The following is a 10,178-nucleotide window of genomic DNA, read 5'->3' on the forward strand; positions in this document are numbered from 1 at the left end:
AATATTTGGCTTTACCTGCAAGGCTTTTCTTTTTCTCCTGTTTTCTTATTTCTGGTTATGGCCTTTCCTTTTCTACTGGAAGACCCTTCACCATCTCTTGTAAAGCTGGTTTAATGGTGATGACGTCCTTTAGTCTTTGCTTGTCTGGGAAGCTCTTTATCTCTTCTTGAATTCCTTGCTGGGTGAATTATTCTAGATTGTATTCAGCTCTTTAAAGAGGTCCTAACCACTCCTTTCTGGCCTGTAAAGTTGCTGCTGAGAAATCAGTTGGTAGCCGTATAGCGTCTCCTTTGAATGTAACTTGTTTTTCTCTTGCTTCACTCAAGACCGTCTCTTTAACTTTTGCCACTTCAACTACAATATGTCCTGGTATGGGTATCTTCGGGTTCATCTTGTTTAGGACGCTATGCTTTTTGGACCTCAATGTCTGTTTCCTTTCCCAGGTTGGGAAAGTTTTCAGCCATTATTTTTTTTTAAATAAAATTTTGTTCCTTTTTTTGCATTCTTCTCCTCCTGGGATCCCTATAATGCAAATGTTTCAGTGCTTGGTGTTATTCCAGAAGTCCCTAAAACTATCTTGTATTTTTGTAACTCTTTTTTTCTTTCTGATTGGTTGATTTCACCAGTCTGTCTCAGGGTCACTGCTTTGTTCTGTGTTAGCTAATTTACTGTTGATTTCTTATAATGTATTTTTTATTTTAGTTATTGTATTCTTCAGGTCTGCTTGTTTTTTTCCTATATTTTCTGGCTCTTTGTTGAAGTTCTCCCTAAGTTCTTTTATTCCACTCAAGTTTGGTGAGCCACCTTAACCGATTCTTTGAATTCTTTATTAGGCAAGTCACTATTTCCTTTTCCTTAATCTTCCTCCCACCCCTGAGAATTCTTGTTCCTTCATTTGAGAGATATTCTTCTTTTTTTTTTTTTTCATTTTGTTTGTTTATTTGAATTAGACAAAATAGCTATCTCTTCCAGTCCTGGAAAAGTGGCCTTGCATAGAAGCAGGCTGTGTGTAGACCATGTGCGGGGTGGTTTTGGCAGGCTGGTAGAAGCCAGGTGGGTACATAAGGTGCCTGGGGCACTGGCCCACCCAGTGGAGCCAGAGCAGTTTCAGATGGGGAGGCCAGGTGCGGGTAGTACTGTCCTATTGGTCCTGCCTGCTCCCTATGCTGGGGTTGGAATGTGCTCAGGCAATGTGTCCAGGAACACACTTCAGTGACCCTACAGGCAAGCCCACACACCTGGACAGAACCCCACCCGCCCTATGGAGGCAGAGGGGACCTAGTAATGCTGCTCACTAACTTCACAACAGGGGATCCCCACAGTCACCAGCTTTCTCTCCCCAGTCTCCCTCCTCCTCTCTCCATTGGTCCATGTGGAAGCGAGCCCTGTGCCAGCTGTAAGTGCCAGGTGGCTGTAGGTGCTGAGCCGAGCATGTGCTCAGGGCACAGGGCAGGGCCTTCCGGGGGGAGCAGCTGTTGGCAGGGAGACCAGGTGGGTGTGCTAACATCTGATGTTCCTGCTGCTCCCTTTGTTCAGAGGCCAAAGCTCCAGGCCACGCTGCTGTGAACACAGCCTGGTGATACTGCAGGTAGGCCAGGTCCCCCAGCAGAGCTCCCACTGCCCCACTGAGGTGGAGGGCACCATCAGCAATGGCCCAGGGCGTTCCCATGGCCCCCAAGGGCTCCCTCCGCTCCCCAGCCTTTTCCCTTGTTTGTTGCAGAGCTGGCCATTCAGTGCTAGGTTGTCTTACAGGAGCAATTGCTACCTACATGTGTGTATTTTTAATTTTGTTCACAGGAGGGGTGAATTTAACATCCTCCTACACTGCTGCCATCTTGTACTCCCTAGACTTGAAATTTTAAGTTCATCTTCAACTCTTCTAGCAAGACTTTGTCAAGTCCAGTCCTTTCCTCTCTATGTCCAAAGCTTCCTCCCTGGTCCAATACTTGTAACTTTATGGGGAAATACTCCCATTTTACAGGTGTCTAATTCATCCCAGGTGGACACAGCATTTGGTGTGGTGTATTAGGTAATGCGTGGAAGAGTGAAGACACACTTCAAGATGAAGGTTTGTGGGCATGGAGGTCCTGGGCAGGAAGGGTCACTGGTAGAAAAATGTCAGGTGTGATGTCAGTCACCTGGGTACAGGTGGGTCTGCTGGTAAATCCGTGGAAATGAGGAAGAAGTTTCACTGACAAAGATGTTCTTCAAGTTAGATGTCCATATCGCCCATTTTTAAAGATGGGTTTTGCCACCTGGTAAAGGTGAGGGAGTCAGGCAAGAGGCGTGCAGGGATGGCAGCCACTGGACTGAGTGTTGTGTTCAGAGGGAAGCATGAAGAACAGGGCAGCCTCACTATGAAAGCATCAGACTTGGGTTTTATTAGTCGGATTAGTTTTCTGAGTGCTCTTCCTGTGTTTCCACTTTATTCTCCTTTATGGCTCAGTAAAGACTTTACAGGTCCTGGCTTGTATCCGTGCCGCCAGGGGACTGAGCAGACCTCCCTGAATCGGCATGGTGGTGGCGGCGGATGGGCTCATAGGGCAGGTCCTGAGTCAGAGCAGCCCAAGAGCGTGGGAGGCAGTGGGGTGAAGTGATGGAAGATGGGGCTGTGTAGCTCAGCACCTGTTCCACCACTTACTACCGTTCCACCGCTAACTACCGCATCCAGTTACTGGGCACCTCTGAGTCTCAGGTTCCTCATCCACAAATAATAATGATGATATCCACGCACTGTGCCGGGAAGATTAAATACAGGGTGGGCAAAAAAAGTAGGTTTGAGGTTGTTCGTATGGAAAATAGTGTCATAATTAATAAATAACAAGAATAGCTGTTTCATGTACTCAAAACTGTAAACCTACTTTTGCCCCACCCTGTACATTAATATATGTCAAGTACTTAAAACAGTGCCAAGTATATAACAAATATTATACCACCCTCTCCTCTTCACCAGGAAACTCTACTTTTGGTACTAAATTTTGGAGGTTCTGCCTTTTATTTTATGAACATAAATGATAATCTTATATTCTTCATGTCCTGAAAAATTTACTAACCTCCATTCGCCTCTCTGATCAAGATTTTCTAGTCTCTAAACCATATATTGCATCTTATCACCACAATACTTCTCCTCAGGACCCACTTTCACCATGACCTTGGCTGTATTGTCTTGTGGAATGTAACCTTTTTTCTTATCTCTCCTGTGTTCAGGTTGGTCTCATCTACTATCCTTGTTCCTACCTCAGCTTTCAACCATTTTATGGGCCACCTTCATTAGGTGTTTCACCTGTTTCTTGAACTTGGCATAGTTATATCTGAGCTCTTTCTCCTTCACTCCTCTCATTCATTATCTTGTATTTCCTCTTCTGTTGCTGGTTGGGCAGGGGTGAGGTGAGGGCACCTAGTCATGACCCAATAGAAACCAAGAAATCTCAATAGAAATACATAATTGTTGACACTTCTCACCCCTTATATCCAGTATCAATTGGCTACCATGTGGTTTTGGTTCTACATCCTAAATCATTCCACATTCCATCTCTCTCATTAGCTTTTGTCTTGATTATTGAAATAGAGCTCTATTTCCTTGCCTCTAATCTTGTTCTACTTTAAACCATCCTCCACACAGAAATTAAAATAATCTTAACAATACACAGATGAAGTTGCCCTGGTCTCTTCATATTTTAATGGCTTTCTATGTGTAAAGCTGAAGTCCCCTCCCACTTGTCATCTGGTCCCTGCTACTCTACTATTCTCATCTCCTGACATTGCTCAGCCGTGAATGAACCACCACGCCATTTGCTGACCCGGTGCCTTTGCACACTAAGTTTCTTCTACCTGGGAGACCCTTCACTCGTGAGTCTACTTGAAAAACACCCTTTTGGTGATGTTTCTTCTCATTCTCATGCTCATGTTAAGCATTATCTACCTACAAATAGTTCAATCTTCAAAGTAATGATATACTTACGTGTCTATATATATTCCTATGCACACACATTACATTGAAAGTAAACCATTTGTTTACAGTCTGTGTCCCCTACCGGACTGAGTTCCTCTTGGGTGGGATTGTGGGTTAGTCATTTCCCTCTTGCTTCACATGATACTCCAATGTTATAGGTGGTCCACTAATCTTCATTGAATAAATTAATAAACAGAATAAATCATACTCTTTACAATGAGAGTGTAAGGTTTGCAAGGACAAACACAGGCCTTTTATACACACTCTTGCACCTCACTCATAGTTGGAACTTAGGAAGTAATCAATGAATTCTTATTGACAATCTCTGTTGAACTCAGCCACAGAGAAGCAGAGTGTTTATATTTTGTGAATAAATGTTTTGTGACTATATGCCATGATTCCATAATTAGATTTATGTCCCTTTAGAGTAAGGACACTGTTCTATACATCGCCAGCCCCACCGTGACTCCCGCAGTGCCGCTTAATGAATGCCTGTTGATGGAATGACCAGGTAGCAGAGTCTGGCTTGTTACCTTCAGCTTTTATGGCTTTTATTTCCTGGAACAGTCTCTGGGCTCTCCCATTAATGGTTCCTGGTGAGGATGCTGCTGAGGCCTCGGGGAACCGCCTTCTTTATACAGCCCCGATGTGCTTCGCTGGGAACCGCATCTCTAGGCGTCTCAGGTAACACACCGGGAGAGCACCTGGCCATCCCGGCTCACCCGGCGATGGCAGTGCTCGGGGCCTGATCGCGGGGCTGGCGCTGCGTCCAGTGAGTGCTGGGCAGCCTGTCCACTGGGAGGCCGCTTTCAATTCTGCCCCAAACGGAGGGCGCCCCTCCGTGTTTCCCTATCTGCCAAGCAGAAATGATAATCGCCTCTTGTCTACCGGGATGAGCTGTAAGGAGGGGAGACAGGGCCAGTCACTGGAAGGCTGCAGCGGCTGAAAAATCCTCAAACAGCATCAGTGCCGAGCAGAAGCCGAAGACTCCTGTCACCAGGGTGAGCACCTGCTGCACCGGCGGCTGAGTGGTGAGAGTGGTGACCAGCTGGGAAGTGGAGATGTGTTCCGTTAGATAAGGATAATGATAGAATTATGGATACGAAACACATTTCTTTTTTTCGTTCATTTTAATCCAACGACAGTATTTGTCATCATGTATTTAATTAGTAATGTCAAAGGAATGAGTAGTATTTTATGTCCAAGTTTTTCATTTCTTAGATGAGTGGACAGGGGTGCTTCCTGTGTAAAACAATTGCCCGGGTTAAAGAGTTGTCAGCACATGTGATCAGACACTGCCCCCTGGTGGCGTGAAAGGTGACGACACGGTTTTTGATTGAGCAATTAGAAGGATGAAAATGAAGATGGAGGGAGCGGGATGGGAGGGAATGCGGGGAGCTTTGCAGTGGCCATGTTAAATTGAGGTGCCCGTTGTCCAAACACACAAATGCAGATGGTGAGTGATCAGCTGGCTCTACGAGACTGAAGTTCAGGCGATGAGTCTAGAGATGAAGGTTTGGGAGCTGTCGGCATGTAGAGGATGTTTACGTTTGGGTCAGTGACGGCTGTGAAGGGAGATATCACAGAGAAGCCCTGGCTGGATGGCTCAGTTGGTTGGAGCGTCGTCCTGTACACCAAAAGGTTGTGGGTTCAATTCCCAATCAGGGCACACACCTAGGTTGTGGGTTTGATCCCTGGTCAGGATGCATATGGGAGGCGGCCCATCCGTGTGTCTCTCTTGCTCAAAAAAAAAAAATCAATCAATCAATCAATCAATCAATCAATACAAACATGTCCTTAGGTGAGGATTTAAAAAAAGAAAGAGAAAAAGAACGATATCATAGAGGAGACAGTCATCAGTTATGGCAAATAATGTCAAACAAGATGAGGCCTGAGAATTCACTTTGACCCAGCAGCATGGAGGTCCTGGGGAACCTGACAAGCCTGGTAAGTACAGCACAGCGGTGGGCCGAGGCCTTGTTGGAGAGGGTTCATGAGAGACGAGGAGGAAAGAAATGACAGTGAGTGAGACAATGCTGCACAGCGGGGCTGGGGAATGTGTCAGTAGCTGGTGGGAAAAACGCAATAGAATTTTTCTAAGGTGGAAGAAGTAATAGCATGTTTTAATGCTGGTGCTGTAGAAATAAATATGAAATAGGAGGGAGGGGGGAGGATTCCTGGGGCGATCCATCTGAGCTGGTGAGAGAAGTTGGGCCTCGTGTAGAAATGGCTCAGCTCTGGCCTTAGCAGAAAAGGCAGCGCTGAAGTGGGAGGGGCGGGAGATGTGTTGCTGGGGTCCATGCATAGCATATCCCCATGACGTCGTTTCTCAGTGAGTCCTCAGCTGAATGTGAGGATGGGGAGGAGATGTTAGAAATTGAGGAGGTTTAAGAGAATATAGAGAACTAAGGCGTGGTTGCTGGGAAATGTGAAGGGCTTGCTTGAGGTTTATATTCATGAATTTAAAGGAAGGCCAGTCAGGATAGCTGTGCTCTCTGCATGTGAACAGGCCTGGGCTCGATGGAGAGTTCGTTTAGTAGGTCATGGGTTTGGCTGACTGGAAACAGCACACTAAGGGAGGCAGTTGTCTGGATATAGAAGAGAGATTGCAATGATTGCCCAGGGAAAAGAAGCTGGTAAGGGGGGGAGTGATGACTGTGGGGGGAAGGGACACAAAAGGAACTACCCAGGGATTGGGGTCTTGAAGGACAGGTATTCGGCTGGAAAGACGGGAGGTGGAGGCCAAAGAGTGGGGTGCCTGGCATGGAGATGGTGGAGGGATTGTGACTCCTGATAATGATACAGTCTAGGGCAGTGGTCGGCAAACTCATTAGTCAACAGAGCCAAATATCAACAGTACAACGATTGAAATTTCTTTTGAGAGCCAAATTTTTTAAACTTAAACGTCTTCTAACGCCACTTCTTCAAAATAGACTCGCCCAGGCCGTGGTATTTTGTGGAAGAGCCACACTCAAGGGGCCAAAGAGCTGCATGTGGCTCGCGAGCCACAGTTTGCTGACCACGGGTCTAGGGCATAACCAGGAGCGTGGCGGCTTAGAGAAAGCCAAGGGCTAGGCTCACTAGGGAGGGGATGTCATGGGACTCAGAGCAGAGTGTGGTAGCATCATCTGTGTGGTATGAAAATGGCCAGTGGTCAGGACAGGGATGGAATTGAAGAGAGTAACAGTGACCACAGTGACCGGGAACTAAAAATCACAGGGGGGCGAGGGGCGCATGACCTGGGGCTGGTAGTGACCGCCAACAATGAAGAGAAGAGGTTGAGTTGTCTGGCGACATGAGAGTCAGGAGTGGGTGTTTCGGGAGGAGGGAGAATGATCTCGAAGTGGCCACTAAGAGCCAGGCAGAGACTCAGGCCACTGCCGGGGCAGCAGTGTCCTGGGGTTGCCATTGGGAACGACGTTGTTGACAGAGGGAATTGAGGCTTAAAGGGGACAAGGCACGTACAGTGTTCAGGACAGCGGTTTCTGTCAGCGCTGTTCAATTTCTGTCAGTGAGTTCCCTGAAACAACTTATATCTGTTTTCCTTTATGGTGAGGTATTAGCAAGTTTTCCAATTTTCACAGAAGTTTTATTTTCTGATCATCTAAACTGGTCCTCTGTAGGACATAAAGCTGAATTTCCAATCATTTAAAACCAAGCAGATACTGTTGGACTACGGAGGAAGGAAGCCTGATGGAAATGAATATTTAAGAAGTGCCTACAGAGGCCAAGCCCTGCACTATGTGTTTTTCTCAGTTGGATGCATTAATTCATTTTGTCCCTGCATTTGTGTGTGTCTGTGTGTGTAACACTTCTAAATGCTAGGGATTCAACAATAAGCTTAGAGATTCTGCCTTAGAGGAAGTAATGGTTAAATGAGAGAAACACTAAGCAAATGGAAATGAAAGCGCAGTGTGACCTGTGCTGATAGTGAATGACTACTGGATATTCACTGCGCACCAGGTGCCGTGTGAAGGTGTCTTAGCTCCTTTAACCTCAGCAGTCTTCTCGGGCGTCACATGGGCCTTTTCAGAGTAACGCTGTGTCACACCTCGTCAGGCCTCGGGGGCTCAGGACAACACGCTTACTTTTCCTGCGTGTTTCCTTTCGGGTTTCAGGCTGGTGCTATCTGGGCGTGGTGACAGCCCGGGTGTTTGAGGGGGTTCAGGTCATTCCCCTGTCCCAGCACCCCTGGGTGGCACGTCCTCGCGACAGGCTGGGAGGAAAAGCTGGCAAGCCTCTGCACATTTCAAGCCTCAACTCGGGTCAAATCCATGGTCATTGCAGGGGTCAGTGTGTCGTGTGGCCACACCCAGCATCAATGGCCTCCTCTGAGGGGAGGTACCGCAGAGTCACATGGCAGAGGGCAAGGGGGCGTGGAGAGTGAAGAGGTGAGAACAATGAGTCCAGCAACCACCCCCAACTTCTGGGTGAGGAGATTTAAAGGAGGTAAGCACCTGCCCAGGGTCCGAAAGCTAGGCACCTTAACCTCCACCTTAATCGCAGTCCTTGCCGCTTCCAGTATTTGCACAGAGTGCTTGGGAGCACATCGGAGGGGTGGGTGGCTCACCAGCTCGGTGGGGTGGGAGAGGTTCGCCAGCTCGGTGGGGTGGGAGAGGTTTAAGGAAGACTCTTAGGGTAGGTAGGACCTGGGGCTGATCTGAGTAGTATTGGCCAGACGGAGTTTCTATTTGGTTTAGCAGCAAAGAGGCCATTGGTACTGGTGGGAGTAGTTTCGCTGGAGACTGAGAGCAGAAGGCAGATGGTGGTAGGTGAAGGGGTGCATACGAGGTGAAGGAAGAGAAACAACTTCTAGAAGCTTGGTCGATATGGGTAGGGAAAAGACGGCAGTAGGATTGGAATAGGATAGAGCATAGCATTTATTTTTCTTCGAAGACCTGAGTGCTTGCTGCTAACCTGAAAGTTAGCAGAAAGGCCCGCTTGTTGGATGTAGAAATGGCCTCTAAAATGTCCATCATGCCCTGGCTGGGTGTTCAGTGGGTTAGTGTAGTGTCCCAATACGCCAAGATTATGGGTTCAATCCCTGGTCAGGGCACATTCAAGAGTCAACCAATGAATACATGACTAAGTGGGACAACAAATTGATGTGTCTCTCTCTACCTTCCTTTTTCTCTCTAAAAATAAAATATAAAATATCCATCACATCCTTGTCCCTTGGCACAGGATGGACTCCACTGGACTGTGGGGGGCGAGGAAGAGAGGAGTTGGGTATGACTCAAGAGGGAGAGGAGACAATTCAATGACCGTGCTCACTGTCCGTCATAGAGCTTGCAGAACCAAATAGATACCTTTATTTAATTGGTATTTAGGGAGTGAGGTACCATATTTATCACAGGCAGGTCTGAAGAGACTTTGGGGGTACCAATGGATTTAAATGAAATGTTCGTAAACCTTGCTCCTACCTTGAATACACGAAGGGTCTGTGGGAGCCTCAGCCATGGGGCGTGGTGTGTCAGGGAATTAGAACCTGTGGAGGTGGTTGAGGCCAGCAAGCATGGGAAGCTTTTGGGTGCTAGCGTTTTCTTTTTTACCCTTTTTCTCTCTTACCCTTGAACATAATGCCTGTGACTCTAGTTACACCAAAGTAAGCCAATCAGAAGCGGATTGATATTCCAAAAAAGAGGTCACGGAGCTCATATTTTTAAGCATTTGTGTGCAGTGTTGCAGTGCTAGATTTCCCCACAAGTAAAGATACTCAAGGTGGAGACCAGATGGCCTCCACCTTCAACTTGGCTTGTTAGCACTGCCATGGATGGTAGCCCAGCTTATTTTTTCATAAATCCATGTGGTTTCAATTATTTATGATTTCCTGCTAAACTGGACGTGGTTCCGCTGGTCCTGTAGGACCATCTGGGCCATGGGCAGGGCCCGCTGTGCCGTGTGATTGGCAGTGCGAATGCGGCAGGAGGGCAGGGAGGCCGCACTGTTACAGGCTGGGAGGTGGCCTGGGGCCAGGGGAGCCTGAGGGGACGCCAGGAACCTTCCAGGGTTTTTGAAAGGGGCTCTCACCCTCAGAATGATCCGTCGAACCTGTGGTGCCTCCATCAGTCCTGAAGGTGTTTAAGGGGACCAGATCAAAGACACCTCCCGCCGTGCAGGCCTGACAGAGGGACGGAGAAGAGAGAGGGGCTGCTTGCTGCTCCCAAAGGGAAGGGAGCCAGCGCAGCACTGGCTTCCTCAAGCTCTAATGACTGTCTCTTTGCTT

This window comes from Cnephaeus nilssonii (genome assembly GCF_951640355.1).
Source record: "Cnephaeus nilssonii genome assembly, chromosome: 18".
Taxonomy (NCBI): Eukaryota; Metazoa; Chordata; class Mammalia; order Chiroptera; family Vespertilionidae; genus Cnephaeus; species Cnephaeus nilssonii.